At 34.2% G+C, this 9,546-nt stretch overlaps 2 long non-coding RNA genes across 2 annotated transcripts; one reads left to right on the top strand and one right to left on the bottom strand.

Annotated features, from left to right (window-relative positions):
* Positions 1 to 169: 169 nt before the first annotated feature.
* On the top strand, positions 170 to 6,043 carry LOC143075291 (uncharacterized). The gene is made up of 3 exons (XR_012978281.1): positions 170 to 237; positions 684 to 4,933; positions 5,625 to 6,043. It is a non-coding gene; the product is annotated as an uncharacterized LOC143075291 (long non-coding RNA).
* Positions 6,044 to 6,408: 365 nt separating this feature from the next.
* Positions 6,409 to 8,135, bottom strand: LOC143075290 (uncharacterized). Its single transcript, XR_012978280.1, has 2 exons — positions 8,060 to 8,135; positions 6,409 to 7,206 (listed from the first exon to the last, which is right to left on the bottom strand). It is a non-coding gene; the product is annotated as an uncharacterized LOC143075290 (long non-coding RNA).
* Between the last annotated feature and the right edge of the window lie 1,411 nt (positions 8,136 to 9,546).

Genomic DNA, 9,546 nt, shown 5'->3' with positions numbered 1-9,546 from the left:
ATACATTGAACATACGCGACGCACTAATGTGCATGTTTATCTTTTCAATTGCTCATTTCCTATATAAATTATTCAATTTAAGAGCTTAAGTATTAAAACATACAATAGAATAAAAATTTCACAAGTGTCTTGTCTGTACAAAAATGGTCTACGCAATCATTTGTACAAGGGGGGGAAACTACGTCATCACGCAGGGTGTCGGTGATTAAAATTGGACCACCATCTTGTCGCTTCAAGGTAAGAATTTTACTTATTATGCCAGTTATATGAGAGTTATGATTATACAAAATAGTCCACCAAAGACTATATAAAGTAGGAAAATAAATGAGCCATTGCTCAATATTATTGGTTATTTCAATTTTGCAAACACTTCGACACAAGTTTTAGGAATTAGGTCAAACATGCAGGATATCGGCAAAAATTTTCATAACAACATCTTGATTATCAAGAACCGCCTCATTTATCAACAAATGAACATGTCCGAATTCTTTATTGTACTCGGGAAAACACTTGTTACTCATAAATATCCGTCATTATGGTCGAAAAACGTCATATTTTTGAAAAATGGAAAAAGGATGTCGGCAACACATCGAATATCGAAGGATGTCGGGGACACATCATATACTATTTTTAACACATATGTTATTCAACATGTGACTAGACATAATTTTTTATTTTTTCAGATAAAACTTATGGTTATGACAAGACGCAAATCAAACCTAAACTTGTGCAGGCGAGAACGATCGCGAATACAACCTGAGGTTGACCAGCCGACCATATCACCCACTAAATCGCCATCCGTAAAAAAATTAAAACAATGCAAATCCTCATTTGTCATCAAAATAAAATCACCTGCCAAAAATATTAAGTTTCACCCAATTTCAACTACTGAAGAAATTTCCACAAAATCCCCAGTAGACTTGAGCAAAGGTCACGATAGAGGACTAACAGGACCATGCATACGATTGTTTGCAGATCAACTTCAGAACGACATGTTACATGAAATAGAACATGAAATAGAGGATCCCCCAAAAAATGACAAACTGCAAGAATTGATAGCACTTGCTCCTGCAGTTCTTACAGTTCTTAATCAAAACAATTGTGCTGATTCCATCGTTAAGTTCTTCAAGGTTGTATCAGAGGGAAAATTTCCCCTTGACAATATTGCGTTTCTTTTATGGATAGAATTAGTTAATTTTTTCAGCACTTCAAACACTTGTGAAATGCGTTACATGGACAGTACAAAAAAGTTTTGGAAGCTTGGATGGATATTGTTTGGCAGCAAGTTTGTTCGATTCATGATGGGATTCAAAAACACGTCGCAAATTACGTTTGGTGAAACTGTGCAGGGTTCCTTCAATCCAACTGAAGCAGATATAAACTTTGCAGTGCCAGATATTAAAGTTCTCAGAAACTTTCAACCATATAACTCTACGAAAAACAACATACGTGAACCGGGAATCTTCACTGACATTATGCATGATATCGCCAATTCCCTACAGGATACTTCAGCATGCTTATCATTTGATGGAAAGAAACTAAAACAAGGTCTAAGTGGAACACATGGTGATATCAATCTTCTTGGATTTGAGGATGGGGTATCTTTATATGAGAAACAAAAGAAATTAGAAGCTGAGTTAAGCATGGTATATGAAATTATTGGCGAGATACAAGTAAATGTAAAAATGGTTGGTTTGAATGATATTCCTCAAGCTATGAAAGCTGACATAGTTTCTGTCTTGCAGGAAGTTCTAAAATTGTTAGGATTAACCGCTAAATCATTACGAAAGATAAAGGAGAAAAAGTTGTACGCAAAGGCTAAATTTATTGAGAGATCTGCTCCGGGATCAGATTGGAAAAATGGTCAATATGTCTATGTGATTAGCAGCATTAATGCCTTTTTATACGAGATAGACTCTTTTTTCTGGCATTATGATATAACACTGGAAAAACTACTATCAGTTCTATCCAGTTTAAATGGTTGTAGTTCTATGTATATCGGTGGTTATCATTTCAAATTAGACGATCATCAAAACTTCAAACCGTTAGCTGATATAGAAACTGATGACACGAGATTGGTAAAACAGCGATCATCAAAGTGGTTTAAGATTCGTCAAACTGCTAAAGTTATTGGTAGCTCAATATATGCCGCTTTGGGTCTTGATGGTTTAAAAAAAATGCAAGATCACTTTGATCAAGTAGTGTGTCATGTTCCACCAAAAGAACGGTCGGCAGAAGTGCAATCATTCCTTGACTATGGAACGAACCACGAGATATACGCAGTTGCAACTCTAGTAGGGAAAATATTGCCGTCTTTGTATCCCGGTTTAGTTTATTATGAGGAGGGTTGCATAGCAATACAATACGAGGAACAAAATTTCATGGTTGTATCTCCAGATGGAAGTTTGCGGTCAGAAAACGGTACAAATGACATTTGCGGGATTGAAATAAAATGTCCTGTGAAACAAATGCATAACGAAGTTCCTGTGAGATATTTACTACAGTGTATGTGCGAAATGGAGGTTCTACAAGTCGACAAACTGTTATACATTTGTTGGATGCCAGATATCACTAGTGTGTTTGAAATTAGAAGGAATGATGATCTCTTCCTGAAGGTACTTGATATTCTATTAAGCATATATGGTAATGAGAAACCTAAACGGCCAACAAAATTACCAGAAGGTATTGGACAACTAAGAACAGAAGTACAAATTGACTGCCAAAAAGCTATTTTCTGTGGTGAATTTCCTTCCATCTCAAACATAGATAATGAGTGTGTGAATACGACTGAAGCAACAAAGACAGATTCGTTGGAAGTGTTACAACAAGTAGCAGAGCTGATCAAAGATGGATATGAATTAAAGCGTGAAAGGGCTTCAGAGGTGTTTTTGTGCTGTGATCTTGATAGGAATTGGTCAAAAGATCAGATTAGATGGGCTCCAGTTTGCTGGTTCCCTAAGGGATATAGCCTGACAACTAATGTATTTCGGAATATCGTTGAAAATGTTCATAATCAGTGTCATACTGCTGGAGTTCATATTCCATGCTCCTCATTCGACGGACAGTGGCACAATCTGGCTGTGAGAGATAAAGATGGAAAACCACTTACAATGTTGCAGTTGCAAAAGGACGTTTGGCAAGAGAATTGTAAACTGCAAAAAAGTGAAATTATAAAATGGTTGTGCGCACACAATTGTACTGTAAAGTTGTCTAAGAGTGAAAACGGAGCTATTTTTCTCACCAATGGTGGCACATCTTTGCCGATTTTGTCCAAAAGAGCTTTACAAAATAGGATCGAAAAAAAGAGAAATGAAAACCAGCAATCGAAGGAAGATGATAACCAAATTATACCTCAATCTGAATGTATTCCAGAGCAAATCATTCGAGCACAAATGGACACCATTGATGAAGGTCAAAATGAAGTTCTGGCACATTTAACATTAGACTCTGAAGCTGCACATGAGCTAGAGTCATGCAACACAGCAAAAACAGTACTTGTAGAAGACAGTGATGAAGCTGAATGTGCAGACGACATTTCACAAACTATTACAAACTTGTTCACTCCAAACATTACTGGTGAAACAGGGTCGAGATCAATCAGTACAACAGAAGACGATATACAACATACAGTTACAAATTAACTTTTCAGGATGCCGAATCATTATTGTGCTCCCTCAAATCAGATAAACAGGCGAATGCAAAAGGAATATGGGACACTAGAGACTGAATTTATCCTCACAGCAACAAAAGAGTCAGAGAAAATGGAGAATTTAAGAGATTGTGACATTAAAATATTTTTAAAGTTCTTTAAACATAAAAAGCTCACAAATGCAAAGCTTAGTATTGGAAAAGATGAGAAATTGAAAGCGATTTTTGATGTCATTGGCTTGGTTACAAGCATACAAAAAAGTCATATGATCAAGAAGAAAGCAAAACTGTATAATGTAAAGTCATTAAAAGATCAAGCTAAACTGGTTTTATCTGGGAAAGAAGTATCGAAGCATGCACTTAACATAATGTGCGCAGAGTATGTGTGGCAAGACAAGCTGTCTGATTGGAAAGACTCGTCAAGACTCAAACATGATTTAAAAGTTTCAACGTCTAACTTCCCTGAATACTGGTTTTACATACCAGATTACAGCAAGGAGAGAGAACAGCTGGAAGTTCGATGTGTGGACTCATCACACTTATTGACAAGAACGAGGCGTAAAGTATGTAAAGGAGGGATAGAACACATGACCAATGAACCATGGGTAAAGGTAGCAAGAAGTAAAAAAACATTGATAACTCCAATTATGATCGAAGATATAGTCGATCCAATGAGTGTTCCCATGGCCGTTACTCACTTTTGCTCGGACGTGGAGAATACTATGAGAAACAATGGTGATATGGATGCTGCATCATTTTGTCATGCAGTACGAAGTTGGTGGAAAGCGGAAGATGAATCTGGAATTTCGGCATTAGATAGAATACATATGCGCATTGCGCTTCGAGAACGTCTTTTGGACAATGTCAATTTCGGGCGCTTTCCTCCACCAACAATGTATATAAAAGGGTGGCCTTTGCAACTATGGGAAGCTCTTGTTGCTAATATTGACAGTAAAGCCATTTTGTACTCTCTCGCAAAAAGAGGGACATACAATGTTCGCGCTTTCTCTAGCATGATGGGGGAAACATTTTTTGATGAGGTGACCAATCAAGATAAAGGAGGAACAAAAGGCACTTTAACTGCAGCTGAATTTTCACATTTTATTGGGAAAAGTTTGGAACAGATGCACATCAGGCTAGATACAGAAAGGACCTTCACTTACCGAACGTCTAGATCAAGTGTATACAATCTAGTGGAAAACGACCATGCAGACGAGACTTATGTCGGTGATGAATTGCAGACAAGACAACAATCAAAAGATGTAATTCATGTGATCAAGCCAAGGTAAAATTATATCATTTATTTTTATTTTACACGATATAAAGCGAACTCAGACAACTGAAAATGATCTATGGTTTTCATTCTGAAATGACGTTTGCATAATTTGTTATGTGGTGTATATTGTATGTCAATTTTGTTGGAATAATGACATGGAAAGGAATGACAACTTAAACATTGTTTGGTAAATACCTGCATGCTTTCGTTTCCACGTAAGTAAAGCTTATTAGATAAATTGTTGGTATCTAGTAACATATGTATTTGGGTATTTAGAAGTATATATTTCTTTTCAATTCACTGGAATTGCAAGCTCAATCATACATATAACCAAAACGAGACTTTTATAAATGATGAGCTGTTGTAAATTATTTCTTAACTAAGTGCACACATAATAAAACTAAGTGGATAAAAATGCAATCAAATATAGGCAACAATAGTATACCGCTGTTAAAAAAATCAATTTTCTATAAAGAGTGAACAAATCAATGAAACAAACCTAAACCAAAACCGAGGGAAACACACCAACCACAAGAAACAGCAGAAAAACGGAATTACAAAAAAGGCAAAAGCAATCACACACAGAAACAGACTGTCTGATTTACAGCTGCTATATTCCTGACTCAAAGGGATACGATATTAATGATAGTTATTTTTAATCCAGTTTTTACCGTATATTCACTAAGCACTTATATTGCAGGGATCATTTTTTTGATACAAAGGCACGAACACGTGCTTCTGGTAAACAGCGTCTTGGAACTGTATCTTTAAGGAGAAATGCTGTTCAGAAGGGTACACTTGGTGTTCGGTGGGAGAAAGCAAGAGTTAACGAATCAAAACTGTTACCGACACGTAAAATGGGAATACCAAACGAGTAACAATCTATTATTTGCATGTACTAATCTGACAACTAAACTAGTTTGTTTTATTGTTAATTTTGGGTAAATACGTTATAAATGGTGATATATTTATATGTTAATAATGTTATTTGTTGACTTTTACGATTGTTGAAGTTGATTGTTAATGTTGACACCTTAATAAACTATTATGAAATGCATAATTTGTTATGTGGTGTTTGATCATTTATTGGATGTAAATTTTCCGAAAAGTATGACATGAAAAAGTAATGATGATTAAAAACAATATATTTGGTAAATATCTGTTGTTCGTTTTTACAAATGTAGTTTCACATTTGTATAGCTATTTACTTTAGTTTTTTTTATATCTAGTTACATTTGTATTTTGGTATTTAGAAGAATATACTTGTTTACAAGAAACTTCAGTTGCATTGCATTGCACCAACAATACACAATAACCAAAAAAGCAAACACAAAAACAAAAACAAAAAAGCACACATAAACACACACACACACACACACAAAATAGAGGCGAAACTCCGACTTAAAAGTTGAAGAATAAATTCAAAATTTTCGACTGTATAATGGTAGATATGAGACATGTAGGATAAACAATACTACAAAACGTTTGTGTTAGGCATTTTTATTCCAATGCTATCAACATAAAAGATACAAAAAAATAACAAGTTATCACAGAGATAATATAATGTTATCATAACCTCTTTTGGTCATTATAATGTAAAAAGGAAAAAAAAACCATGATATAAGGAATTTAAAAAAAAAAACAAGATTGTCATGAATATTAATTTCATTTGTCTATAACTGGTGTTTTCTTTTCATGTGAGCGTCTAAATACCTCTTTGAAGTGAATATCTTTTCACATTGAGTACATGGTATTCCTCTGTGATGGACGGCCTGGTGTTGTTTTAAATTGTCCTTTCTATTATAAAGTTTACCGCATATTGAACATGAATATTCCTCTTTGACGTCATGAGTCTTTTTGTGTCTGTTTAGATTACTGCTAAAACGGAAAATTTTGTTGCAAACAGTACATCTATGGTCTTTAACACCACTATGTATTCCCAGATGATCCTTTAGTTGCTTCTTTTCTTCAAATAATTTGTCACAATATGAGCACTGAAATCTTTTATTGTTATTTTCTCTGTTTTCATGTTTTTTTTAATTCAGTCTTTCCTTTAAAACATTTTCCGCATGTAGTGCATTCGAATGGTCTTTTTTCTGAATGACTTCTGGTATGTCTTTCATGGTTTGCCTTACTAAATGATTTAAAACTTCATTTTTCTAGTGAACATTCGTATGGGCCTTCATTTTGGTGCCTCAGTTCATGCTGCCGTAACGTTGATTTGTTTGTGAACAGTTTGCCACAGTGTTTGCATAGCTGGGATTCATAAGACGATGACATTTCTAAAATAAAAATAATAATCAGAGGTCATTTCATAAAAAAATCAATCAAAGGATTTCCATTAAATTATAAAAGTTACATGAACGTTCATATCAAATCATTAATATTTAGTTGATGTAACGTATTCTAATGTGTGGTTGAACAACGTGTAGTTAAATAAGATTGTTTTTTTTTTTAATCTGGTTATAAATGGTGATATATTATGATCGAAGATATACAAGATTTGAGGAAAAGTATATATATATAGTATCAAAAAGACTTGGACCAATAATTGATCCCTGTGGAACTCCTGGCTTAACTGAAACGATATCTGAGTTTCACCTTCTAAAAGTTTTTTTTTCGAATATGTACAAATATGGAAACCTGAAATTCAGTGCATGAAATGGAAGCAAGCAAGGGACACTAATCTTGTTTTTATCGTATCTTTATAATGGTTGATAAAATCAAAGGACAATTACATTGTTAATATATTAGTGTGTCCCCGACATCCTTCGATATTCGATGTGTTGCCGACATCCTTTTTCCATTTTTCAAAAATATGACGTTTTTCGACCATAATGACGGATATTTATGAGTAACAAGTATTTTCCCCGAGTACAATAAAGAATTCGGACATGTTCATTTGTTGATAAATGAGGCGGTTCTTGATAATCAAGATGTTGTTATGAAAATTTTTGCCAATATCCTGCATGTTTGACCTAATTCCTAAAACTTGTGTCGAAGTGTTTGCAAAATTGAAATAGCCAATAATATTGAGCAATGGCTCATTTATTTTCCTACTTTATATAGTCTTTGGTGGACTATTTTGTATAATCATAACTCTCATATAACTGGCATAATAAGTAAAATTCTTACCTTGAAGCGACAAGATGGTGGTCCAATTTTAATCACCGACACCCTGCGTGATGACGTAGATTCCCCCCCTTGTTGTATGAAACCAAGATTTTGCGGATACCTTATCCCAATTCGTTAAATTTCATTTTGAAATAGATATTTTATTATTTTAATTTATGAAATCCGTTTTACAGCGACCTTCAATTTGTGCTTAATAACGCCAACAAGCTAAGATCGAGGTGCCCCATTTGGCATAAGTAAACAGTTCCCTGCAGAAATTGTTAAACGAAGGAAAAAAACTATTCCCGATACTGAAAGAAGCTAATCAATAACAAAGGGATGTAGTTCTAGTCCGGGACCGCCTGTGTATTGACGGACAACTACTCAATTTACAGGAAGATGACGACTTTGAAAGACATATGGAAAGTGACAGTGCTGTAAATGAAGCCCCTCCATCACCATTGGGGTTACCGCCGAACAACAGAATAACGCCAGATAAAAGACCAACTAAAAGACGTCGACAAAATGGTACAACGCCGAGTTAGGGATGTCAGGGAGAACCCACAAGAACAAGTCTTATTGTAGATAATTCAAAGTGTTTTCATTATTATGACATTAATAAACCTGCTTTGAATATTAACAAAACAAAATTAAAAAGTAAAATTGACGAGGTTGATCAAACCGAAAATATTGACAATCAAAATGTTATTGATAACAATGAAATTATGACTACAGACAGTTTCTATGATAAATATGCTTCTTTTGATACAGAAAATTTAGTCAAATACTGGTTTTAAAAGTACATATCCTGATATGCTCAATATTTTATCACTTATTTGTTGTGGAATTATAAAAAAAAAACTACAATATCCTGAATTTGAAACTTTGTTAAGAAGTCGTGACAGTATATGCTTAGTTGAAACAAAGATGAAATAAAACTACCAGGTTATATATTTAAATCTAAAAACAGAAAAAAAATTGCAAAAGTGAAATCTGGTGGAATTCTACTTGGTTACAAACAGAAATATGAACACTTCAATTGTTTATATTCCCTCTGAGTACATGTCTTATGCATCTTGGGATGCTTTTAGTCAAATTGAAAATGAGTTTCTGGACTTGTCATCACGATATAAATTTGCCAGTTTAGTTGGAGATTTTAATGGTCGAACAGCATCAGAGAAAGATTTTCTTATTTTAGATTCTCATGATCCTTCGAATAATTTCTCTGATTTAATAGAACATAGTGTGCCCATTTTGGACTTTTTAGATATTCTGAGAGAAAGAAAAAATAGAGATATTGGAAAAATAGGTATGGTTCTTTATTATTGGACTTTTGCAAGGGGAATAACTGCTTTATACTTAATGGGAGGACAAATGTTGACAAGGAAGGAAAGTTGACTTGCAGGAATGCAAGTGTTGTGGATTATTGCATTAGTAATGTGAATTTTATAAATAGATTTTGTACTTTGGAAGTAGTAGATTTTTCAAAATTATTTTCTGATGTACAG

The sequence above is a fragment of the Mytilus galloprovincialis genome, chromosome 5, assembly GCF_965363235.1.
Source record: "Mytilus galloprovincialis chromosome 5, xbMytGall1.hap1.1, whole genome shotgun sequence".
Lineage (NCBI taxonomy): Eukaryota > Metazoa > Mollusca > Bivalvia > Mytilida > Mytilidae > Mytilus > Mytilus galloprovincialis.
This window is presented reverse-complemented; position numbering and strand designations above follow the sequence as displayed.